This window comes from Athene noctua, chromosome 7 (genome assembly GCF_965140245.1).
Source record: "Athene noctua chromosome 7, bAthNoc1.hap1.1, whole genome shotgun sequence".
Taxonomy (NCBI): domain Eukaryota; kingdom Metazoa; phylum Chordata; class Aves; order Strigiformes; family Strigidae; genus Athene; species Athene noctua.
Genome location: NC_134043.1, coordinates 24,543,793 through 24,554,370, shown reverse-complemented (window position 1 = coordinate 24,554,370; position 10,578 = coordinate 24,543,793).

The following is a 10,578-nucleotide window of genomic DNA, read 5'->3' as shown; positions in this document are numbered from 1 at the left end:
TGAGAGTTTTTAAGAAATCAGATTATTGTTTCAGGCAATTGTAAGACAATTTACATACTCATTTTTTTCTACAGGATATTAGTTGCTGCCAATCTCCTTGCTGTTGCTGTCTCGCAGAGATGTGTGAAAGCAGTGTGAGTTTCATCAGTGCGCTGACTCAGCAGTTCCTGTTTCCACAGCTGAAGCAAACCACAGTGGGTAGGGACAGCAGGGTGAAAGAGTATGTGTAACAGAGGACCCCCAAAGTGCATAAACACTGTGCTGCTATTGGAGAAAGGAAGCACATTACCTCCCTGAAAAGTTTGTTTTCTGGTATAGTGGCATGCAAGATGTCATCTTTAAAGTCACCGATAGTTTAGCACATTAGAAATGCTTTTGACTTTGGATACTTTAGAAGGTTGCTGTGTTTGGATCCAGTGTCAAGACCCCACATTTTCATATGTTTACTTGTGCTAGAAAGAGTCTAGCACAGCCTCCAGGCCCCCAGGCACACTCCTGGGTGCAAATTCCCTCCCTCCCTCTTTCTTTTCCTGAAAAATTGTGGAATTGGTATGAAGTCTCCCAAGCGTCTCTCAGATGAATGCTGCACAGATACTGAGTTTTACAAAGCTCTAGGGTACTTTCTCCCTTTATGGAAATCAAATCCCAACTACAGACAGGGCAATCATGCACTGCTTTGCAAAAGATTCACTAAAACAACTGTACTTCAGACCCTGATAAAGGATAAAAGACTGGCAGTGCTATGGAAAACAGCCAACATGCAAGCAACCATTGCAAGAGCCCCGCTGAGTTCTGCTGGCTGTAGGCGGGTTACCTACAAGGACAGGACAATTTCACTTGTTACCATGCAACAGGCCAGACTGAACAAAGAGTCCAAAGGCAAGAGTCCAAAGGAGTTTGTAGGCTACAGCAGTGCAGCGATGATGGGTCACTCGGTGGATTCCCCACAGAGGGAGAACTCTTTCCTAGCAAGGCTTGTCACTGTTTCCCATCATCCCAGCACGGATCTCCCATCGCAGCATGTCTCCCCAACTTCTAACAGCTGAGCAGATCTGTATCGGTGTTTGCTATTTGTACCATATGGAGACTGGAATAAACACATCACATGGTTATTTCCCCAGTACATAGACAAGAGGAAGCTGTTTGCCTCTGTGGGACTTTTCAGCTAACCAATGACCCACATGCAGTTATGCCTAAGAACCTCATGTGGAGTTGTGACCCTCTTTAGGCAGCTTTGGGTCTGTAAAGATAGTAAACACAGAGTACCTGCAGTTTTTCCATTTGTGAGCTCCATAACTTTTCCTTGCAAGCTAATCTAGGTTGTGTGCATGGGTCAGAGAGAAAAAGTTGTGCCTGTTTTTGTGTCCACTCTGCAATGCTCCAAGCACGCAATGACACAGAAACAGAGAAATAACCTACATAAAACCCTGGCAAGATTTGAAACCTTGCACTGAAGGTAAATCAGTAATGCCATTGCTCTTAGGACAGCATGTCTCATCATAATGTCTTTGGGCAACTGGTCATCTCCTGGTCAAAACATGAAAGTAAGTTGGAGCAGCTTGACTCAGCACACAGGTTACTCTGACCTGCTGGGACATGTTGCTACAAGTGAATCAAGAACACATTTAAGTTCTTCAGGACACCTGTCTCTAACATTCATATATTTTAGACAGCAATGCTACGTAGCTGCTGGGCTGGATCAAGTTAATGCACGGAGTAAACAAAAACCATCCAAATACCTCCCAAATGTGAAATCCTACAGAGACAAAAGCATGTGGGATCAAAGTGTTGGCTCCAATAGGCACTCAGGGGACAGCTATCGCCTTTCAGACCTTGCTCCTATCTGCCCAGGCTACTCTATTACATATGCTTTGGGCATTTTTCCATTCAAGACCTCAGTGTTGGACCCAAAAACATTAACAGAAGTTTTGTTTCGAGAAACCTTAGTCAAGCTGAGAGGGAAAAGGAAGCAGAATCTACTGCTTGTCTGGCAAAGCAATCTCTGCGTGAGTTAATTGAGGTAAGAAGCACAAATGTCTTTTGGGGCATCACGTTGAGAGGGGTAATTGACCTTCCCACACCTCGACATACTGCAAACCTTAAAAGCGAAAAAGCAAGTAAGTACCTCTTTCCCACTGTTTAACTACGTTTCTACGCCGTGCGTGTGCCTGCTGCCGTGCCGTTCCCCAAGCTCCACTACCCCTCCCCTGCTGGCTCCTATCAAGGCCATGGGAGGCAGGTAGGGAAAACAAAGCGTGTGGAGAGCTCTGCGGACAAAGCAGGCACGGGGAGCGGGGCTGAGGAGCCCCGGCCGCGCGGCCTCCGGGGCTTGCGGCTCTCCCCGACGGCCGGGGCGGCGGGGCGCGGCGGAGGCCGGGAGGGCACAGGGAGCTGCCCCTGCCGGGGAGGGTGTAGGCAGGGAGCCCAGGAGGGTTTGAAGGAGATGGATCCCTGCAAAAGCCACCAGTATTCATCGCTGGGGTCCTTGGGGACCTGAAAACCCTTCCCCGTAATGTGGTTATCTCGTTGGCTCTGACCGGTTTTTACTTCCACTGAGCACCCGGGACAGAAGGACGGGGGGCACGGGCGGGGGCACGGCCCTCACCAGCACCCCCGCGCCGCCTGGGCAGGACCACCCCACGGGAACGCCTCGCTCGCCGGGCCGGGTCGGGCCTGCCAGCCGGGGGCGACGGCCCCGGGAGGCGGAGGAGAGGGGACGGACCCCCCCCCACCCAGCACCCCCCTCCGCCGCCGGTCCGGCGGGCCGCGTCCCGCCCGCCCCCCGCGCTGCGGGGCCGGGGCATGTGCGGCGGCGCGGGCGGCGGGGGAGCGGCGCCCCAGAGCCGCGCCGCGCCGCTTCCTGCCGCTATAAATAGCCGCCCGGCCCAACATGTCCCGGCCGCCGCAGCGGCTGGAGCGCCGGCGGGAGCTGCCCGCCCGTCCCGCCGCCTAGCCCGCCCGGAGCGCGGTAAGGGGGCGCGGGGCCGGCGGCGCCCGGGGGGAGGCGGCCGGGGCTTCGCTTCCCGCTCCCGACGGCGGCGGGCGGGCGGGCGGGAGTCGGTCTGTGCGGGACGGGCAGGGCCCCGGCGGTGGCGCTGGGGCGGCTCGGCACCCCCCACCCCCCCCGCCGCCCCGGGGCGAGCGCCCTGCGGGTACAAGGGTCGGGGCGGGCGGTGGGGCAGCGTCCGCGGCTGCCCCTGTCCCGGGAGCCGAGTTTTGCTTCGTGCCTGTTTTCTTTTTCTCTCTTTTCTTCCAGACTTGCTCTGTCTCGGGCTGGGACGCGCTCCTCCTGCCTTCCGAAGCCGTGCTCGCGGGGCTGGGATCCCTCCCTGCTTCCCCCCCGCGTTTTCCCGCTTTCCCCGGGGTTGGGTGCGTGCCCGGGATGGAGGATGCCGTGGGCCTCCGGACGCAGCCCCTCTTGGCAGCTCGGACCGTGCCCCTGCCGGGACCTCCGGGGAGGTGGCTGGTGGCACCCGTGTCCATCCCTGCTACGGTGCAGCCAAGGCTGTGACATCCCGGCTGGCGTGGCAGGGCGGGGACAGCCCCGCTGGGGCCGTGGCACACACCGCGACCCACGCGTGTGGCACCCAAGCAGGGTGCCAGTACGGCCACTCCCTCACAGAGGTGTTGGTGTTGCAGCCTTCCTCCCTCAAGTGCTTTCTCATCTGCAGCAGATGTTGAGGTGAATCTTGCAGTTAGGCTTTATGGTGGAGGCGATCAAAGCAGGTCCCTGCCCTCTGAGCCCTTGGGGGCTTTTTAAAGGAGTCAAATTTGGGAACCTCAAGTAAACAGTCTTAAAGTTTTAGCTTGTGTTCCGCTTTGTTTGCCGTTGCTACTCTAATGGCTGTGCTTCATCTTTTTTTATAAACACCTCTTGTAGTGCAGGCCTGTATCTCTTCTCTGAGAGTAGGTATTCTTCAGCTGCTACCATGTGTGCTGCTCAGGCCTCTTACATAAAACAAAACTGATACAGTGCTTATCTCTGGTGCTGATGTGTGCTTGTTCAGGAACCCACTGGGAGGTACTTTTAAACTGCTCTTTTATTCTTGAAGCCCTTCCTCAGAGAGGGCTGTAATAAGCAGCTCTTCTCCACTGTCTTGACCTCCAGAGGATGGACAGTGTGTCTTGCTCCTCATTCACACCTTTTTCCGCTTTCTTCCTACTTTTCCCTTGGCTTCTTCTGTCCATTAGCTCCTCCAAGCCCAGTTTTGGGAGCACGGCTCAGAGGCCCAGGAAGCCATGTGAAAGAGGTCCTCTCAGAGCCTGTTTGGCCTCTGCGCATTACCCACAGCGTGCCCTGCTTGCGAGCCTTCAACGAAGGCAGGAGGGATGGCGGCACTGCCGTGGAGGGACCTGCTGTGGGAGTGGCGCACCTTTCCCAGTGCCGTGATGCACAAGGCAGGCTGAGCTGGCCTGTACTTTCCCCTCTGCTGGAGTGGGTGAGGGGAAGGAGCATGCAAGGAGGAAATTACAGCTGTTCCAGAGCACTTCTGCCCTCTGTGCAGCGGGAGCACGTGAGGGGAGGACAGATGCAGAAAGGGAGATCCAGGAAGACAGTATGAGAGAGAATTGGAGGGACAGTGGAAAGCTACAAATGGAGAGGAAAAACTTTTTAAATGTGCACAAATGATGTTTAAAGATCTGTTTAGCTAGGGCAAGAGCAAATACCCTAAAAATAGGAGATTCTCTCTTGAGTCCCTGTTATTGTTCCTCCAGAAAGTGCTGGTTTTCATTGCACAAATACTATGTGTGTCTCTCTGCCTCACTCTTTAGGCTCTTCAGCATCCTCTGACCTCAAGCTGAACAGGACATTGCCCTTAGCATCTGCCTGTCAAATGTGTAGTTCTCCATGTTGTGCATGAAATTATTATTTCCATAGTTGGTTAAGACAAGTTTCTGAGGAATGTGAAGCGAAAGGCACGCCAGTTCCTGTGGTTATCCTTGACTGGAGTGCGAGCTCTTTGGGGCAGGGGCTGTGTCCTGGAGGCTGCAGTTGGCAGTTTAGGCATTTCTGCCTCCACTCCTGTTCCTCCTACCCCCTCTCTTATCACTGCTCACCTGTTCCTCCCCTTGTGCTGCAGCTTGTCCAACCTCTCCCAGTAATCCGTGGGGTTGTGCTGTAAACTGAACTGCTGAAAAGTTCAGCAATCTGGGTTAAAAATCTCTGGAAAAAGAGAGGGGAGGAGGAGCAGCCCCTCTCTCTGTACAGAAGTTCCCTATCGGCCCTGCCTCCTGCTTTGAGATCACTCACCCCAGCCAACAGGAATTAAATCAGTTGAAGTTCTCTAGCTGTGTCCTAACTTCTGCTGCTGCCTTAGTAGTTCTACTGAAATTACACTTTTTGCTTTCTACAGCATTAGTTTATTCTGAACAGCATTAGGTAGCAAGGTGCTGTCTTTGGAGGCTGCATTGCTACAAGACTATTAGACCTCACTCTGTTTTTTGTTTTGTTTTTTTTTTTGAAACCCAGAGTTACCACGAAATTGCATCAGGGCTTCAGTACTTTTACTCATGCAGTAGATTCAGAATTGAAAGTGTGCATCTAGAAAAAGGTATTGGCTACAGAAGGAGAAATTTCCCATCTGTGACAATAGGTATGACCTTTACATCTGATGACCTCCAGACCCTCTTCAGTGGAGAGGCCACTGAGGAGCGTGAGCAATGCTAATCCCTTCGTGAAGGGAACATGGTGCAGTATCACTCTCCATTACCTACAGTGCATAAAGTTCTAAAAGCTAGTAGTTTTCTGCCTTGCTTGTATAAATACTAAGCTTTTCTGGAGGGAGAAAAGAGTGTATATTGATGGTGTCTGATAAATGTGGCACAAGGACAGGAAGTCATAGGTTTCCTTTGGAGGCACATATATTGTCCTTAGTGTATATATGCAATTTAGTAAAATTTCTTTATGCAGCAGCCTTTGGAAATGTTCTGTGCTTTTAACTACATTGAATCTCGATCTGGATAATGGACTTATGTATAGAAACCATAAGAAATAGTGATGCAACAGAGAGGGGAGGATTTCATTAAAGATTATGCTTTTGTCAAGGTAAATGTATCTTAATTGTGGCTACTTCACAATAATGAAGTGTTAAAATTCAAATCTAATTAAATGCTTTTGTGTTCTTCCTACTGACTTCTCTTATTCTTGGCTCTAATGCAGACGCTTTCTCCTTTTCTTCATGTGGTGCGCTCTTAACACTTGGTCTGTTGGCTCTGTTATAAAAAGGGACTGTTTAGTATCTTGGTTCAGAATCCGTGGTGTTAGCTGTATTTGAGTAGGGGTGGGAAGAGAATTCTGTATATGGGGAGACAGTGAAGTTTTGAGTTGGTAGAACAGATCTTGGTAGTACCAAAGTACTGGAAGTTGCCACAAATCCTCAAGGCAGCTGTCTGTTCTGTGTACACTTAACACTTGTTTAACTCCTTACTTCAAAAATTTATGTGAAAATCTGTTATTGGATAACTGCTGAGCTATTAGCTAGCAAATAGCCCAGAAAAGGGATTATTAGCAACTAAACTTAATAAATCCGTTTAGTGTCATGCGGTAGTTGAAGGTTTTGTTTTAAACATTTTGGATGCTTGTGGTGACCAGTATGATAGCAGTGAAGAGTGCTCATGTAGCACCAGCTATATGTATGCATATGTCTGATATCTGAAGAGGAGGAAGGGGAAAGACATCAATGAACTGTTTACTATGTCAGTACTTTGTGATTCTCTGCAAGCACTATGCCACTGCTGCTGAGTTGCAAGTGAAATCTGAATTGTGAAAAGATTATTTTTTCAGTGGAAATAACGCTGATCATCAGGGCTCTGAAAGATACTGCAGCTGCTCTTTAGCCTTGCAGGCACGCAAGTCTGAAAGAGCAGCTGTCCTTGGGCCTCATCCAACTGTGTTCACAAAGATCAGTGAAGAGCGTCTTTAAGGCTAGAGACACAAGTGGCAAGGGAGCAGTTTCATCTAAATCGGAGAGATCAAAGGAGTTCAGAATAGAAAGTTTTTCCTTATTCCTGGAAGGAGATAAACGGGAAGCGCAAGGAGTAGTTCAAGAGTGTTTTGTAACACTTAACTCTGATGTAACCTTGTTAGTGTTCTTCTACATTTGGTCTCAATTACACATAAGTATACTTTGGAGTTAAAATGTGTAATTTTATAACTCCTTAAACTACTAATGTTGCAAAAGCTCCTAAATTTTAAGCAGTTTATGTGGCACCTCCATCTTTAATCCCTTCAATATGTGTGTGTGTGTGTGTCACCCCTGCCATTTCCTTCCTGGGACTAAGCCCACGTGCAGGGCTCTCCTGTCCTCTAGTGCATGCTCGCACGAGAGTGCTCTCCTTCTCATTTGAGCTACACTTGAGTACATATCTTCTGCTGAAGAAAGTACAGGATATTCTTTAATGGAAAGTAATACAGAGGTTAAAATAAATGCTCTTAGCAGCTTCAGCAAGCCCAAAATAGCTTGTGCATGTTTCTCAAGTGATAACTTCAGGAAGTGGGGTGATTCCCTCTTTAACGTTTTTGGCGAATACTGTGCTTGAGTGCTGAAACCCTCATGCAATGAAGAGCAGGCAGCATGGAGCAGGCTTCTCTGACTTTTACTGGACCCTGATTTAACAGGACCAGAAGTAAGCACTAAGAAGAAATTGCATTCATTGGCTCATTGTGCTGTTTCCTGTGAAAATTGCCGGTAAGGTCCTTGGTTGTGAGGGTGTCTAACCACTGAAACTGGTTGTCCAGAGAGATTGCGGGGTTTCTATCCTTGGAAGTGGTCTAAAAACTGGACTGAACAAGGCCTAAGCAATCTGCTTTGTCAGGTTACCTGTTCTGAACTAGATGAGATCTAATGATTCCTTCCAGCTGGCTGTATGCTGTTTTTGTATTACTAGATAAACATGGCTGCTTTTGTCTGTCCCCAGAACATCTGGCAATAAAACTGGTCTCAAAACATCCAAAAATGGCCTTGAGAAGTCTGAATAAAGACTTCAAAAATTGGAGTGCATAGAGAACCATAATGTGCAGAAGTGACTTTGCCCAAAGTCTCATAGCAGCAGGTCAATAATAGTGCAGGGGGAGGATCATAAATCTCCTGACTGGCAGACTAGTGCCTTAGTAGCTAAAAGATGTTGTCTTTAAACATGAAACCATGTCCCTTCCATACTCAACTACTTTCAGATCACTCGGCAACAAAGACTACTTTTACCCTCCGAAAGATCATTTTCTCTTTTTTTGTTTATCTGTCATATTCATAGCGTTTTTAGTACTAGAACAGTTTATTGCATTGACTTCTTCAGGAAACACTGAGAACATCAGATCTGGAAAAGAATTTGTTGAAATAAAGACAAGAGTTGCAAAGGAAATTTTTAGAAAGTGATGTTATTCCCAGTTTGCTGCATAACAATTAATCTCTTATTTTTAAGTGAGGAAAACAGCAGAGGAAGCTGTATACTGAATCCCAAGTTTGAATCTCTCTTTGTTTAAAAAAAATAAAAATCACTTGAAGAAAGCATTTTAAAATCTGGAAGCTGAGAAGAACACAGATCAGCATTTTAAAGAGTACCATGGAAGGAGTTAAGCTGTGAGTTAACTGCATCTGTGTTTCAAATCCAAATGCTATGAACAAGGCACCATTCAGATCTTCAGTTATAAGTTATGCTGAATTCATTATGCTATGTTGGTTTGAATTCTGTTGAGAGAAGAAAAAGAAAATCATGGCAGATTTAAAAAAAAAATAATCATTATTCTTGTTTTGGTAACTTGGTTTTGAAGTCATGGAGCAGAATTCTCCTTTCCCATCTTATTTTTGTCTAGCACTTATGCAGGTCATCTGCTAATTATTAGCAGCTGTGAAACTATGGAGTTACATAAGCATAACTAAAAGTCAGTGGAGCCTTGCATCATTCAGCAGATCTGTCCATCACTTATTCACCACAATAACAGATTGGTTTTGTAACTCACTTGACAGGGGCATGAGCAGGCATGGAAAGTTGGGAAATCCTTTGAGTCACAGAAATCAGATAGGATAATGTGTTATTTTATTGTCACCACAACCTGTTGTCCAGTTATACGTGTGCATTGCTGTTCTGTGAAGAGAACTGTGTATCAGAGTAATTCCCTGTAACAGCTGAGCCTGCCAGCTGCATAAAGCTGAATTGTCCTGGCAGCTTTGCGTGGAAGATAGGTATGGCTGCTATGCCTGGCTGCAGTGGAAGCAAGACAAGTGTGAGTGCTGGTGAATGTATCCCAAATTGGTCATGCTCAGTGCTATGGCTGAATACAACAAACTGCCTTAAACATTAGAAAAGGTGTCTTTACAATGGGACGTGTGTAGAGCTGAGAACTTGGGATTTCTTGGCAAGGGAAATACCTGTAGTGCACATGAGAGCATGCTGGCACGGACAGCCCAAGGCTGGCAGGTTCGGACTGCCCCCAGGTTCATAACACTGGCTCAGCACGCTGCGGGATTTGGTTAGCAACATCAGTTTCTTCCCACTGAACCTTGAGGGCATATAAAACAATCTCCTGTAGTTCTGAGTATTAAATCATAGACTATGTAATGAATTTTCTGATCCAGACTCTGGTTTTTGCTTTCAGATTTTTTGTCTTTTGCTCGTTTTAAAATCTCCATAGGCAAGAGAGTCTGAAAAGGTGAGTGCAGTGTTACTGAATGTGCAAAATATGATCCTTAAAATACTTGTTCTTGGAAATTAAGGAGATAAAATGAGTTCAGGCAGCTACAGTGTCCCTCCCAGACCAGTCTGTGCACCCAGTGGCTCAGACCTGTGCCTGCCCTGGCCCCTTTTTCAAGAAGTGAAAGAGGAGTTTGTCTGAGCTTCCACTTTTTTTTTTTCCCAACTCTTTTTTTTTTTTCTTTTTTTAAAGTAGCGATGTGAACAGTTAACTTTGAGAGCTGCTGCCCTAGATTAGTGTTGTCTCTGCTATTTCTGCTGGGAACAGCAGACAGTGCCTTGTTAGCTCACCTCACGAGCAGGCTCTGAAAATGGTGGGAGCTTACAGCAGCCCTCAAATTACCCCTCTGGTCCCCAAGGAAAGATGTAGGTGCTCAGAGGCAGCTTGCAAGCTCCAGCTGCTGAGGTAGCACTCCAGAGCTGAAAGAGGGTGGCATGAACCGAGAACCTTCATTTTATGAGTAGCCTAAACAGGATGGCAGCTGGGTTTGTAACTAGCATCAGCTAGGTAGCTTTTTAATAGAAAAATGATGAAAAATAGTCTGTGTGGAGGAAGGCAAGGGCTGTTTATTCTCCAGCTCACCTCCTACTTGAGGAAATGTTCCTCAGCTAATAATTCAAAGATACTACTTTGACACTCTCTTGGATCAATTTGGATTGCAGTTTGTCAAACACGGGCAGCATCAGCCATTCAGTACTATGCTCTACAGTCCTCTCCAATTTACCCCAACTTATCTGGCCTCCTGTGGCCATCACATCAGTCACTGCTCTCCTCATGTCCTGATTTACCCAACATTGACTGACCCACTTTGCCTAACATTATTCCAAAAGGTTTTTTTCTGGCATGGAAATGCTAAGTAGAGAATTTTCACTCTTACTTTCACATCTGAA